Here is a 16,048-nt window from a genome sequence, read left to right on the forward strand (position 1 = left end):
TTTTGTATTTTCCGTAGAGACAGGGTTTTGCCATGTTGGCCAGGCTGGTCTCAAAGTCCTGGCCTCAAGTGATCCGCCCATCTCAGCCTCCCAAAGTGCTGGGATTACAGGCATCAGCCACCATGCCTAGATAAGAAATCTTAAAAGAAGCAGAAAACACATAGGTGATTTTTAAATTTGGTATTGGAGTGAGATAGGCTTTCCTAAGCACAAATGAAAAAGAACTGAACACTGGAAAATATTTGACTTTATGACAGTTTAAATTTATACATTAAATAAACAGTGGCAAAATTAAAAAACAAACTGAAAATAGATGTTTAAAACTTATATGACTAATGGATATCATATCGTTAACATAAACAAAGTGCTAACCAGAAAGATGTACACCTAAATTGAAAAATTGGCAAAAGATGTAAGCAAGTAATTTACAAAAGAAAAAATGTAAAAATCTGAAGAAACATATAAAAATACATATTTCAACTCTACTTGTAATCAAAGAAATATAAATTAAACATTTTCTCCACCAAATTGGCAGAAGAATTTAATATCCAATATTAATGAGGAAGAGAATGATCAGCTTTTAGTCTGCTGGTGGGAATGTGACCCAGCACACACCTGAAGGGCAACCTGGCAATGTATATCCAAATCTTGAAAAATTTACATCGTTGGATCTAGTCATTTCACTTCTAGAAATTTACCCAAAATAACCAGAGATGTGTACAAAGATTTATATACATGGATGTTTTTTGTTGAAATATTTAAAAATACAAATATTAGCTGGGCATGGTGGCAGATGTCTGTAACCCCAGCTACTTGGGTGACTGATGCAGAGAACTGCTTGAACCCGGGAGTCAGAGGTTGCAATGAGCTGAGATCACACCACTGCATTCCAGACTGGGTGACAGAGCGAGATTCCATCTCAAAAAAAAAAAAAAAAAAAAGAAAGAAAGAAAAAATGTAACATTACTATATATCACATCTTCAGGATTAAGCCAATGCTCTACTGGAGAAAAATACTCATAGCCTTAAGGGCTGTCATTATTAATGAAAATAAATGAACTAATCATTGAAGTCAAGAAGTTAGATATATAATAACAAAATACACTTTGGGAAAGAAGTATGTAGTAATGATGCTGAAATCAGGAATTACTGAGTTTAAAAACAAATTTAAAAAACCTCATAGGATAAATGTAGAAGATGCTGTGAAGAAAATAGCACTATGAAAAAACAAACAAAAGAACCTGACAAATTATTTTAACCATAAGAAAGGCATTAGAATTAAGAAAAAATATGTACCAGCAGATACAGAAGAGATCGTAAAATTATGAGAATTTTATGGAAAATTCTTCGATGTTAAATGGAAAGATAATATTGTTCAAGGAAAGTAAAAGTGGCCAAAATTGACACAATAATAAATAGACCAATAACCTTGGGAAAAAATCAAAATAATTCAAAAGATAAATAATTATTATGCCAAATAATTTTCCAGGTAAACTTTCTTCAAACTTTCAAGAAACAGATAATTTCTATGCTATTCTACTTCAGAATATTACTGATCCTCAATTCATCTTATGAAACTTACATATTTCAAGACCACATATTAAAAATGTGAAAGTTTAAGAAGAATTACATTTGATTATAAATAAAAAACTCAAATAAAATTTTAGTGAACAAAATTAAACTCTAGTATTGTTCATCATATCCTTGTAATGCATTTTTAATATTAGAAAGTCTATTAATTCAATGAGTGAAATAAAAATTTTAAAAGATGTGACAACATATAACATGTACTTCTAAAAAAGCAAAACTCTTTGGAGACTTGGATTAAATTGATTCTTCCTTATGGTCAGGAATATTTATTCAAAACCTGTGTTTGCAAATGAACTGAATAAGGACCACTGTTTAAATTTTTTTTTATTTTGGCCTGTACAGTATTGGGAAAATGATTTGTTATAGACATTTTATAATTGGGAGATTTCATATAAAATCAGATATTGTCTCTTATATGCAAAAAAAAAAAAAAAAAGAGGGTTAGGATGTTAACAGTAAGCTCACATTTCTTATGATATAATAGGCTTAAGCTGAGTATCTGCTGTGCAGTTCACACTAGAAGGAGCACTGTCCAGTTTGTCAGTCTCCACCAAGCTCTACTGTCTTATAGCTGGCCCGCTCCATTTATTCTTGTTATCTGTGTAACCTCCTGAGGCATATGTATTTATATATGTCTATCCCAATATTAAACTTAGTAACCAACATTATATTTACTGGTGTAATATGTAAAAGGTTATTCTTATTCCTCTTGAGAACAAGTCAAAAATGCCATCTATGACCTTTACAAGGTAACTTTTTGTTATTTTTGTTAGAATCATGTTTTTGGAGACAGGATCTCACTCCTGTTCAGGCTGAGTGCAATGGCACGATCAGGACTCACTGCAGCCTCCACCTCCTGAGCTCAAGCAATCCTCCCGCCTTAGCTCCCCCAAATAGCTAAGACTACAGGCACACCACCACATTCGACTAATTTTTCTTGAATTTTTAGTAGAGACAAGGTCTCACCATGTTGCCCAGGCTGATCTCAAACTCTTGAGCGCAAGCGATCTTCCCGCCTCGCCCTCCCAAAGTGCTGGGATAACAGGTGTGAAGCACCACACCTGGCCAGTTAGTTAACTTTTTGAAAGCTGTGGGCAATAGAACAGACAAGAACCCTAAGACAGGAGATTTTATTACTGGAAAGAAAACGGCAAAATACAATATTTTTAGCTGGTATGATTATATACCCTCCTTACACACACACACTCAAACCTCCCCCACCAACTATAAGCTTGTTGTAAATAATAGGATAGTTTAACATATTGGCTGATCAGAGATATTTATCATATCTCTGAAATTAGTAACCATTTTTCTTATATTCCAGCAATCTCTGATTAAACAATACAATGACAGGATGATTGTATTTACAATAGCAACAAAATTTTTAAAATACAATGAATGTTCAGGAACAATATGAAAAAGCTATAAAAGTTTATTGAGAGATATAAAAGAATACTTAGACAAATGGATATACATATCAAGTTCCTAAAAATTATAAAAATGTCAATTCTTTCCATTTTAATTTATGATTTTAATGTAATCCCAATAAAAATTCTAAAGAATTGTTCTCTAGAATAAAATTTTAAATGAAGTGCATCTGGGGGTGTAAACAAGTAAGAATAGAGAAAAATCCTGAAAAAGCTGTTTAAAGTGGGAGAATCTTAAAAGTGTTCGGAAGCTTTTCCTTAATAATTTCATTTCTAGCAATGTATTTTAATAAAACAATAAGAAATATAAATAAAGGTTTATTTGTAAGATGCTCATTACTACAATACTAATAATGTTGAAAAATTAGATTCTTTAAAAACATCCACCACAATGTGGAAATGGTTAAACTATGGTTTGTCCATATGAGAGACTATTAGGCATTTATTAAATGTCATGCTTGTGAAGGATTTTTAAATGACATGGGATAAAGCTCATGATGTAATGCTATGTGAAAAAAAGAATATATACAAGAATATATACAGTTCAGCATGATTCCAGTCTAAAAATTCTTAAGGCGGTGGAATTACAGGTGATTGTTATTTTCAATGTTTTGTGTATTTCTAAAGTTTATAAAATGAGAATGCATTTTATAATTAGAAAATATGTTTTGTCTTTTTGAGAAAAACATAGTTCTTACCAAGAAATGGCTTTAGTAGTGGGGTGATAATTTTGGACAAAATCACAAACCACATTTCAGTGGAGGCTGCCTATATTCGCTTTTCCCTCTCCTTATGACCTTTGCTGTTGGTAGGCAATTTGTGTAACAGCTATTTAAGGAAGATAAGCATTAACCCATATTAGTTTTCATCAAACAGGGCCTTTCCTTTATTAGGCCAAATGAGAAAGTACTGTTTGCATGTAATGCAAATCCCCTTGTCAATACATCTCCGTATTCCTGTATGTAAGCTCCAACTTTTGTATTTTTAATAAGATCTTATCTCCCTCATAGTCTAGCAACTGCCAGATCATTTAGAGACCATCCTGTAGTGTTTATGACAGCACAGTTGGTTGCCATGGAAAGAACTGAGCTGTCCCCAATCCCTTAACAAATATAGGTTTGAAGCTGTTGATTTGGCAAAATTCAGAGCCTCTGTGAACCCTGGGAGGTCTGAATTTCTAATTTTCTTAAACTGATGGAAGCTTATTTATTGTTGACAATATAAAACTCTGTTTTGTTTTGTGTTTCTTTCATTTTATTAATGAAAAAAAATTTTCTAAGACTGAAAATTCTGCTTATATACCACGCTATTCTGTCACAATAAGTTCAGTGTGTTTTAAAACCATATGTATGGCTTGTTACATATACATACATACATATAAAAATATAGTTGTATTTTTTCATAAGATTTTATAAAAATCATGTATATATACATCTACATACATATATTTCTCCATAAAATAAAAACAGGAAAACATAAAAATATTATTTCCCAAATTTGTGTCTACAATCTACTGGGAATATCAGTAAAATTCTTTATTCTGATAATTTCATGAAAGTGGAAAGGATCATATGTAGTGTGACTCCATAATTTATTGTTTGACATTATTGAGACTGGAAATCACTAATAATAATTAAGTGGGATTGATGTGTAAACCCAAACTGTTTTGAACAGAGTGGGATTCTGGGTCACCCTAATCAGAAGATGTCATATATGGGATGTGTTACGGGTTGGATTGTGTCATCCAAAAATTCATATGTTGAAGTCCTAACGGCCAGGACCTCAGAATGTGAACTGATTTGGAAATAGGATTGTTGCAGATGTAATCAGTTAAGATGAGGTCATACTGAAGTAGGTTGGACCCCTAATCCAATATGACTGGTGTCCTTATCAAAAAGGGAAACTTAGCCATGCACACAGGAAGAAGGCTGTGTGAAGATGAAGGCAGAGATCAGAGGGATGCAGCAGAAGCCAAGAAACACCAAAGATTGCCAGCAAACCACTAGAAGCCAGGAGAGTGTCAGGGAACAGATCCTCCCTTGCTGCTCTCAGAAGAAAGTAACCTGAAACCTTGGTTTCAGACTTCTGTCCTCCAGAACCATGAGCCATTACATTTCTGTTTGGAATACACAGTTTGTGGTACTTCGTTGAGGCAGTCCTAGCAAACTGATTCAGGATGCTCAACAGCTTGCCACTGAATATCCCTCTAGCCAACACCAACAAGTGTTCAAGACTTCCTCTTTCAAAATGGCCAAATAACAACCTTTTCATTTTTTATGCAAAGTTATCGACCAACAGCAACCACAGCAAGAAACATGCATACACTCCATTTCTAATGGTACCCAGAACCTCTGTAGTCCTGAGCCATAGAACAAAGAAGATGAGAGACAGGAGCACAAACTGTCTGCAGAGGGCTACACTTAGTAGATGAGGCAATTCACTCCACAGAACCTAGGGAAAGTCTGGGGAATAGGGCACCAGATTCTGGCAACAGTTGGAGGGATGGATGCTAAAAATTGGGGGTCCCTTAAAAGTTCATATAGAACTACAGACCCCAGAATTCTTTCCATCAATTAATGCAGTCAGCTGAACGCACCCACCCCACCCTCGACATGAGACAGGAGTTTAGGCCCTGAAGAGATTGAATCAGAAAGCTCTGAATTTGTGGCCAATTGGCACAAAGCAGGTAGAGATGGGCTGAGGGAAAGGAAAGCTAGGAATGAAGAGCACGTCCACCCCTAGTCCTCTTTCCTACCACCTCAGAATGTGGCCAGGCCTTCACCCACAGCTAAGACCTTGGACTAGCCTTCTTTGGGTACTCTGAACCACCTAGAGGAGGGATGTGAAGGTACAGTTGCATGGGAGTACCTGACCACAATGCAGTGATGCCCCCGGTCATTCCACAGCGAGGCACTGCTTCCCACAGAGGTCTCAGTCAGGTGTTCAGTGCCTCATTCTTAAATAGAATTGGACAGCTAGCAACAAATGGCATTGAGGGAAGCCTGTACCAGGAAAGAGAGTGTCCAAAATATACAGGAAAGCAAAGGAGCTTGGAGGAGACAGACATTGCAAGGGGAGAAGAAATCTTCTTAAAAGCAAACTCTAATACTCTTAGAGACATGGTATCCATGAAACAGATGAGGGAGATATAAAAAGAACAAGAGTTCTTGTCAATTAAAAATATGATAGCAGAAATAAAATATTCCATTAAAAGGTCTAGAGACAAAGTGAAGGAACTCTTCCAGAAAGTAGAATCAAAACACAGAGATGAAAACCAAAGGGAAAAGATGAGAAAATTGAAGAATTAATCCAATACCGTACTAATGAGCATTATGGAAAGAAACAAAGAAAATAGGTGCAAATTATCTTCATATATGTATTTTTGAATAACTGAGCAACAGGAGCTTTCCAAGTCTCAAACCAGTGAATTAAGAAAAGACTCATGCTATGGCACATCATGCTGAAACTTGGAATACAGGGAATAAAATAATATTCTAAACATTTCCAAAGATAGAGTAAAGCGTCATCTGCAAAACATCAGGAATAAGAGGGCATTGACCTTTCCATTTGCACCACCGAAAGCTGGAAGGTGATGAGCAATGACTTCATGTTCTCAATAAAAATAATATTTTAACTTAAATTTGATACCCAGTGAAACTATCAATCAACTATGAGGGTTGAATAAAGGTATTTTCAGATATGGAAAGTCTCAGAAAAAGTTACGTCCCATGCATTTTTTTCTCAGGAAGCTCTCAAAGGATGCTACACCAAAATAAGGGAGTATGCCAAGAAAAGAGAAGATGTGGAATCCTGGAAAGAATGGATCTAATACCGCGGAGGTGCAAAGGGAAGTACCAGGACAATAGCTGTGCAGGAGACCTAGTGAGCAGCCAGGCAAACTGAAGCAGGTGGATGAAGGATGACTCCAGAAAAACAAAATGAAACTGACAGAGCAAATTCTAGATTTGACTCTGGGAAATTGTATTGAGAGGCACTTTACAAAACTGTTGGGATGTGTGAAAAAATTTGGCAGGAGTGTAAAAAAAAAAAAACAAAAAAACCAGACCCCTAAGTGAATGAGAATACGAGGCAACTATTAACTCCAAGAAAAATAAAAAGCTTTGCAAGAAAAATTAAATCATAAAACATGAATTTGCTGGAAAGCCCAGGAATATAGTAAACAATATGTTCATAGTCATAATAATGAACGCTGATTAGGGAGTGAACAAAAAATTGAGGTAGTAGAAAGGAAAGGAAAAGGGGTATATAGAACAACGGAAATGTTGTTCACCATAACAGATAACGTCTAAATGGATAAATCAAGAAATGTAAGTATGTTCATTAGAAATACAGAAGTAAATATCAAAAGAAACAGCTAAAAACGTTGAAAGTGGTTGCCTTCAGGGTTTTAGAGAGAGAAAAAAACAGTGTCTGTGTGTGTGTGTGTGTGTGTGTGTGTGTACACGTGCGTGTGTGTAAAGGGGAGGGAGAATGGAGTAGCTGCTGTTTTTAATGAAAAGCTTCTTAGCACCATTTCCTGTTTCTAAGGGCATTGCATTTAAATAGCAGCCATAGCCTAATAGTAATTTTGTATGCAGTAAATGTTTTAACATTCTCCTTTAAATTATGAATAAAGATAATCTCTTTCATGAACAATAAATGAACTCATACATAACTGTAAGCTATAAGAATGTTTTCCTTATTTCACTTCTTTCTCAATGGAAATTATAAAGTTGGTAATAGAAACTCTTTCCAGGAGCATCATAATTACTAAACTTGGAAATTCAGGTACTCAGTTGCAATCAGCTGAGTGTCACACGTGCCATAACTTTATGAGTTTGATTGTGGTCATGCAAAGATAATCAGGGATATAATGCTAATGCTTTCATTTACTAGCTGAGTGACAATGGTCAAGTAGGTCACTGCACGCTTTTCATCCTCCACATGCATATGTATTAAAGGAGTGAGAATACCAGCTATGGCAAATAGTTTCTTTACATACACCAATTTCAGTGAATGGTAGAGGCTACCCAGAGCTCTGTTTTAAGAAGAATTATGAGAATGTATACGTCTGGGTTCAATTAGAAATTGCTGAGATTGATTAGTTATGTCTGGAGATTGATTAGTTATGTCTGCCTTAAACAGTAACTAGGAAAGTGCCTATCCTGACTCCATGTATTTGTCAAGCCTAGATTAGATTGTCCGGAAGATTAACTTCAGGCTCAACATTATTCTATTCCAGTCTATGATTTTTATTTTCTACTTTGAATGAGTCAATAAGACTTACCATTCTTTTTTTCTTCACGGTGCATTTATTAGATTATAGATCTAACTTATTAGATCTATGGATCTTAAGAAAAATGTATATAGTACTTTTAGCCACTTAAACAAAGAAAAGTTGTGTCAAATAGCGTTTTTTAATGAACCAAACCTGCTAATTTTGTGAAACATTATGCAATGAATGTTTGCTACATAGACCAAATTTTTTTCTCGATCAACTGTAGTGTTTTTAATGAATCCTCTTTTTAAAACATAGATCATATGTAGTTGAAGAAATCAAGTCTACTACAAGGGGAAAAATGTTAGTTATTGCACACATCTCTCAACAGGCACACTTGCTTGATCTGGGATGAGCTGTTGACTTTAACTGTCACAAACGGAATTTCCTGATAGTCCTTTGAAATAGGCTTTCATAAAATTTGGTCATTTTCCTTTTCTTTTCTTTGCAATCATGACAACCTGTGAAAATGAGAAACTGGCCCATTTGAGGTCATTCTGGGAGAAAAACCATTTTGAGATGAAGCTAGGTTCTTCTGACTCTGATATCTTACTCCAGGCTTTATTCTAAGGTGATGCATGTGACCGCCTTCATGCTGGCCATCTCCAATAAGCCAGAGCCAGCAACTCTAGCCCTGTAGACATTTCTTTCCAGGAATAGATCTGTTTTGCCTAGTAATGTTAAGCTGAGTATATACATGTCCATTAATAAAATGTGAAAACAGAAAATAAAGGTTCTAACACATGATCTATATCTTCTGCTTTGCCTATATATATATACTTTAAAATTACAATATATGGTATTTAACTTTCACTATCAAAATGTAGAAGAAAAGCACAAGAATTGATGCAAAAACAATAATTCAAACATCTAAGTATAAGGTACAGAGCCTTCCTTGAACATTTCAGCTGCTATCAATTATTGCTAATTGAGCTCTGGTTTTCCTTATCAAGTCTGAATCTGTTTCTAGAGGGAGAAGCTCTCCAGTGGTGCTTTGTAAGTTTACAGTGGCAATGTGGGCTGAACTGGAACACTTGCCATATTATTCTGCTTTTGCCACATAGGTGTTAATGGTGTTTAAAAATAGTCACTATTCGAATTATTCCAGCTAGGATTTTATCTGTTTTTCTGACTGATAATTCTTAGGGAAAACATAGTCCTTTTACCTTCAGTGTGGCTGCCCAGTACTTTTTGAACACCCTTTCTATATGCAGGAAATCATCTTCCTTACGTGCCCCACATCACTTAGGGAGAAAATAGGGAACTTCCTTCCCAGCCACCTTGTAGCTGGACACAGGCATGTGACCCACACCCCACCAATCACTGTGCTTAAATGTGACTTGTGTTACTATTTGAAGGAGGGGCTCTGTGGAATCAGTTTGGTTGTTGAGGTGATATTCTAGGCATCCAGGACGCCAGGATTGGAAAGCTGGGCTTCTGGATAGAAGTGGCTGGATGGTTGTTTGGTGCAGTTATGTCCTGGCAGCTGAGCAAACAGGAGCCCCCACTGCTTGGCACTGGCATGACCTTTGGTGTTTTCCTCCTCCGATCAGTTTTGGACATGGTTTTGGACATTGTTTCTGGAAGCCTCAAGCCTGGTTCTCCAGACATTTAGCAATTCCATGAGAGATGCAATATTTTTTCAATGAATTCTTTTTGGGCTTAGTCTTTTGAATTAGAATTAGTTCAATTTTTTGAAATTAAGAACCTTGGCTAATACGTTGTTCTTCCAGGAGAATGTTCTTTCTATATATAAGATTTTTGCCAGGAACTTTTGCATCTTCCTCTGGAATAATCACAGAAGCATATCATCTTCCTCTGGAATGATTAAGAAAAATCATGACATGAACTTGCTATGTGGAATCTAGAAAAGTCGAATTCATGGAAGCAGACAGCAGAAAAGTAGTTACTGGGAACTGAAGAAATGTGGCCCAAAGGACACAAAGTTTCAGTTATGCAGGATGGATACTGCTAGAGATTTAATGTACAGCCTGGTGACTATGGTTGATAATACTGTATTGCATACTTGCAATTGGCAAAGGGAGTGAATCTTCACATGTTCTCCCTTCCCAGACCACACATATATATGCAGTAACTAAGTGAAGGAATGGATATGTTAATTAGCTTGACTGTAGAATCAGTTCACTGTGTAGTAAATAAAATTAATAAAAAAGGAAAAATAATGACATTGTAGATTGCATTTGATTTTTCCTATGCATGACTTGGAAATTTAGCATATATTTATTGAGCACCTACCACATGTGACCCTGTGCTGATGCTAGAATGCCATGGGAGGTGGTAGAGAATATAAAGGTAAGTAAACCAAAGTTCGTAGCTTTAATTTAAAATAGCTCTGCATAAAATTATTAAATTACTCTTTAATTACTCCAACAATTCCCAGCAGTCCTTTTTAAACAAATATAGCCTCAAGCCTCTTGCAGAGATGCTTTTACTTCTTACATATTTATATTTATTTTTAGTGTGCATTTAAAAAATATTTTTCCCAAGTATCTACTGACGGATGAGAGGACAAACAAAACAAAGTGTAATATACACACACACACATATACACAGACACACACACAGGAATATTATTTAGCCTTTAAAATGAAGGAAATTCTGACACGCTGCAACATGGATTAACCTTGAAAATATGCTGAGTGAAACATGCCAGTAACAAGTGGGCAAATAGTGTTTGATTCCAATTATATGAGGCACCTACAGTGGTCAAATTCGTAAAGGCAAAAAGTAGAATAGTAGTTGCCAGGGGCTGAGGGCAGGGGAGAATGAGAAATTATTAGGTAGTGGAGATAGAGTTTGTTTGGGAAGATTATTTAAAGTTCTGGAAATAGATACTGGGGATAGTTGCTCAATTATGTGAATGTACTTAATGCCACAAAATTGTACACTTAAAACAGTTAAAATGGGCCAGGCGCAGTGGCTCACGCCTGTAATCCCAGTACTTTGGAAGGCCGAGGTGGGTGGATCACGAGGTCAGGAGTTCGAGACCAGCCTGGCCAATATGGTAAAACCCCATCTCTACTACAAAATGCAAAAGTTAGCTGGGCATAGTGGCGCATACCTGTAGTCCCAGCTACTTGGGAGGCTGAGGCAGGAAAATTGCTGGAACCTAGGAGGTGGAATTTGCAGTGAGCTGCACTCCAGCCTGGGTGACAGGGTGAGACTCTGAAAAAAAAATTAAAATGGCAAATTTTATGTACTTATGTACTTATTTCTTACCACAAGAAAAATGCTTTTTAACCAAACAGAATATAAACTTCTATGAACAGGGTTAGGGAACTGATTTTCTCCTAATCACTAAGAAAATTCCACGTGAGAGGCAAGGGCCTAGGAGTTGGAGAGCTGGGGTCCTGTTTGGTGCCAGCTCTTTGGTTAGTTAGCTATGTGAACTCTGCTCAACCCTGCCAAACCTCAGTTTCTTCATCTTTCAAATGGATAAGAGTGGGGAGGGGCACCGCATCTCTACAGTGCTCTGATTTCCATTTAACCACAGATTTAGAACCAAGGTCAACCTTGGCTTCAAATACTCCTTTGCTGACAAATAAACAGATCTTTAGGAAACTGTACTTGTCTTCTGGAGAAATGGTTTCTCTCAGTAGGTTCTCACAGAGTAAATCTAAGCACCAACAATGTAGGGTTTTGAGAATGCAGAGTATTTCCTGAACTCATAATCCTTCCCTCCTTGAAACTGTCTATGATGTAGGAATTCAGTTCCCATCCAGATTTACAGATGTAAATCTTCAGTTAGCTAATAAAATGGAGAGAAGAAAATCATGTGATTATATTTTGAATCCAGTAATACTAATGAATTCAAAGCCAGACTTCATTTTAGAGGGTTTTTGTAAAAAGTTATATTTCCCAGTCTAATGCTTGGTGTTGAGTCTTGAAAACTTAAGGTAATGCAAACTCTATCATTTCCACCTCTAAAAATTCTATCAGAGTCGCTAAGAATCTACATTTAGGTGCTTTACACAACAGTCAACATGGAAACAATATTTATTGTCCACAACTTTCCTAGGTACATCAAACTATTCGACTCAGAACTGGCATTCTACTGGCAAGTGCCTGGTTACCAGCTAAATAGTTGAGTACACCCAGTAAACCCTGCAGATAGAGAAAGCTTTTAAGACCAGTCTGGATGCAAACAATCTCTGGGAATCAATTGCCTAGAACTATCTCAATGGTAGGAGAAATCTGCCTTAAGGAAATGTGTATTGTTCTTGAAAATGCAAGACACCAGTAGGAAACACAAACACAGACTCAAAAGAAGCAGGGAACAGCAGACTGAATAAACAGCGCATGGACACCCGTTTTCCTAGGAAATATGTGTCCAAGACTGAAGAGTTATGGTGCAGTCTTATCTGTCATTTACGTCTTAAAGATAGGTGAGCCTTGGATAATATCGTGCTTGTGCCCCACAGGAGGCTGCCAACTATTATCATAGATCATCCACTAGAGGGTGACAACCACATATGCTTAGGGATGGATGACTGTAGACACAGTGCACATTCCACCGTCCTGAGAAGAGTTTCTTGAAGCTCATCCGCCTAAGTGGTTGGACTTTCACTTCTGGAGTCGCCCATAAAAAGGAGAGAGGGAAACTATACATCTTTCCCATACTTATGGCCTAGGTTGTCTCTCCTTTTCAGACTTAGTTAAGAAAAAATTAAATGTATATAGTAATTTTTTTTTTTAAGTAGAAGGAACACCTCCTATCACATTAAATAGGAGGTGAGTATCTCTAACAGTTGGGAGAAGGACATGCTGAGACTTTTTTCCTATTACTATTATGGATCTTTGGGACAGTTTCAGTAAGTACTTTCAGGGGGTACTTGGTTTTTCCAACTGTAAAATGTGGGCTATTCATTACAAATCTTAGAGCAAAATTCTGATAGCAAAGTAGGTAGAGGAATATAGAACCTTTTATTAGAAGGTTTTGTGTCTTTGTAGGATAATTATTACAAGTAGTATCAATATATACCAACTAATACGCATGACATAAGATGGCAGGTCTGAGGCTTGGTTGGGATGTGGGTCTGGAATCTTGGATTATGGACATAAGAAATATTATGAACACTTAATGAACACCCAGGCAGCAGGCTCAAGCCCAAGCACACACCACAGTAGCTTTCCAATAGTTTGGACGTATTCTAATTTGTGTTTCTCCCCAGCTACTTTTGTGGGTGGTCATTTAGGTAGCCCTTCATAGAGCTCTGGGTCTTTAACTTTCCACAAAAATGTTTCAACTTTAGGAAGACATTTTGGGAAACCAGAATGTTTCCGTTACTGTACGGTTAAACCTTTTGTGCACTACTTAGACAAATACGCTGAGTACTCGTTTTTGTTTTCTTTTTAAGAGACAGTAGCTTTTGTAACAGGCTCGAACATAAGCTGCCTGTGAGCTATGTACATAGTAAGTCCTCTGTAGTTGTTGGATACATAATCCATAGTTAGTATAAAATTATCATAATTTTAAATAAGACAAGCCATAGTTCTGAGTGATGTGTTATAATTTTAAATAAGACAAGCCATCGTTCTTTGAGTGATACGTTTGAGTGATGCTTCTTGATACTTCTTTCAGTTTAAACATAGAAATCATGATCACACCACTGCCCTCCAGCCTGGGTAGCAGAGCGAGACTGTCTCAAAAAAATAAAAATTAAAACTAAAATAAACATAGAAACCAGATTTTCTTTGGTTTCCTCTCTCGGTGACTTTGGCTGGTTCTCTTTTGCATGTTGGTTGACGCTTCTCCTTGCCTTTGTGTTTAGTGTTTTTAGCAGGCGGTGTTTATAATAGCCTAAAACTTTGGGAGCCAGACAGACCTGGGTTCAGTGGGTTTACATTGCTGGGTTTTATAAGGATTACAAGCAAATATATGTACAGTGCCTGGCACAAAATATATAAACAAAATGTTGTTTGTTAGTTATTAGTACTAGCTGTACTAGCTGTATTAATAATAATGATGATACTATATATAATAATACACATTTGTATATATAATAATATATATTTGTATATTTTATATATCTATAAAATGATAATATTGGAAAGCTAGAGGGTGCAGTGAAGAGATGGCAGGATGAGTATGGTATAAGTCTGAATTTGGCCATCTGGTTATTTGCAAGTTCTCTTCCAGCAAATATTTGTTGCGTACCTTCCATAAGCAGCATGGTTCTAGGCACTAGGGACCAAGTGAAAAACCAGACCAAGTCCCCGTCCTAGGAACATTATCTGCTGTTTACATCGTCATATAGGAAGGAGCAGTGCACTTAGCAAAAGAATTTTTTAGTGGCACTGTTTTGGGGCCTGTTTCTATTTAACTTTATGGAAACTGTTTTCAGTATATTGAGATATAATTCATATACTACACAATTCACCCATTTAAGCATGTAAGTCTGTGGTTATTAGCATATTCAGAGTTGTACAATCATCACCACAATTAATTCTAGCAGTCGCTCCCCCGGGCCCCCTTACTCCTACCCCAACTCCCAGTTCAACGCAACAGCTAATCTACTTCCTGTCTCTATAGAGTTGCCTGTTCTGGACATTTCATCTAAATGGAATCATAGAATATGTGGTCTTTTGTAAGTGGCTTCTGTCACCTAGTTTAATGTTTTCAAGGCTCACCATGTTATAGCATGTATCAGTATTTTATTCCATTTTATGGCTGAAAACATTTTTTAAAGTTTCCTTAATGCACATTGAATACTCATATGTTGATTGATTGATTGATTCATTTTTTTTTTCTAGTCTGTGTTGTTTCTCCCTCACTCTTTCTCCTGCCCTTTCTTGGACAGGTTTTCTCTCTTGCCTTCTCTTTTGAAAGCACCCACACTCCTACTGTTACCGCAGACTCCTGCCTTAACTTTAATATCTACTGAGATTTGGAGCCTGTGGCACCTACTCTTTGCAATGACGGAAAATCTGGTTTCTGTCCTTTATTTCTTTCCAGTCCTTTCAGTTTCCATCTGTGTGCCCTCCAAATGCAATAGTTTGAGATTTCTTTAAAGAACATCGTAGACTTGGCCTTGGAATGGAAGCTTCAAATGATATCTAAAGAATACATGAACCAGCCAAAGGAGAAAGTGGAGGGAATTAAAAAAAAAAAAAATCAAGAATGACAGCCAGAGAATTTTCACCAAATTCGAACAGGCTGTGGCCGTTCCTTATTCTTTTGCCTGATGGATTGCACATTTCCCACAAGGGCTTGGTACCATCTAGGACCTGAAGATACGCTGAAGGTTTCCTCGTAAAATTCAGCCTCTATTTTATTCTCACTTCCTTTCTTCTAGATTTGGCCTATGCGAAGCCCACCGGTAAGTTATAAATGACTTATCAAGCATTAGCGTTTAGAGAGTAGACGGCTCCATAAATACCTACTTGGCCTCATTAAAAAGCTTCAGCGATTAAAGAGAATGATTAGTGTGGTGCCAGAGGGGAAAGCAGAAAATCCAACATCTGACTCAAAAAGGGCCAGACCTCTTCTCAGGGAAGACCGCGGGTGTCAGGGAAGAGGATCTGGCCCGCGCCCCGGAGCGGAGCGCCGGGCGTCGGCGTCTGCGGAGCCTGCACCGGGGCCTGTCACGGGAAGAGTTATGAAAAGTGCACGCGTTCTCAGAGACGATTACCCTCTTGCCCTCCACGCCTCCTTCCCAACCTCCCCTTCCACTCCCTGCTCCCCCCACCCTGGAACTCAAAGCATGATTAAAACAGAGAAACCTATGACGGG

This window comes from Colobus angolensis, unplaced genomic scaffold (genome assembly GCF_000951035.1).
Source record: "Colobus angolensis palliatus isolate OR3802 unplaced genomic scaffold, Cang.pa_1.0 Scaffold885, whole genome shotgun sequence".
Lineage (NCBI taxonomy): Eukaryota > Metazoa > Chordata > Mammalia > Primates > Cercopithecidae > Colobus > Colobus angolensis.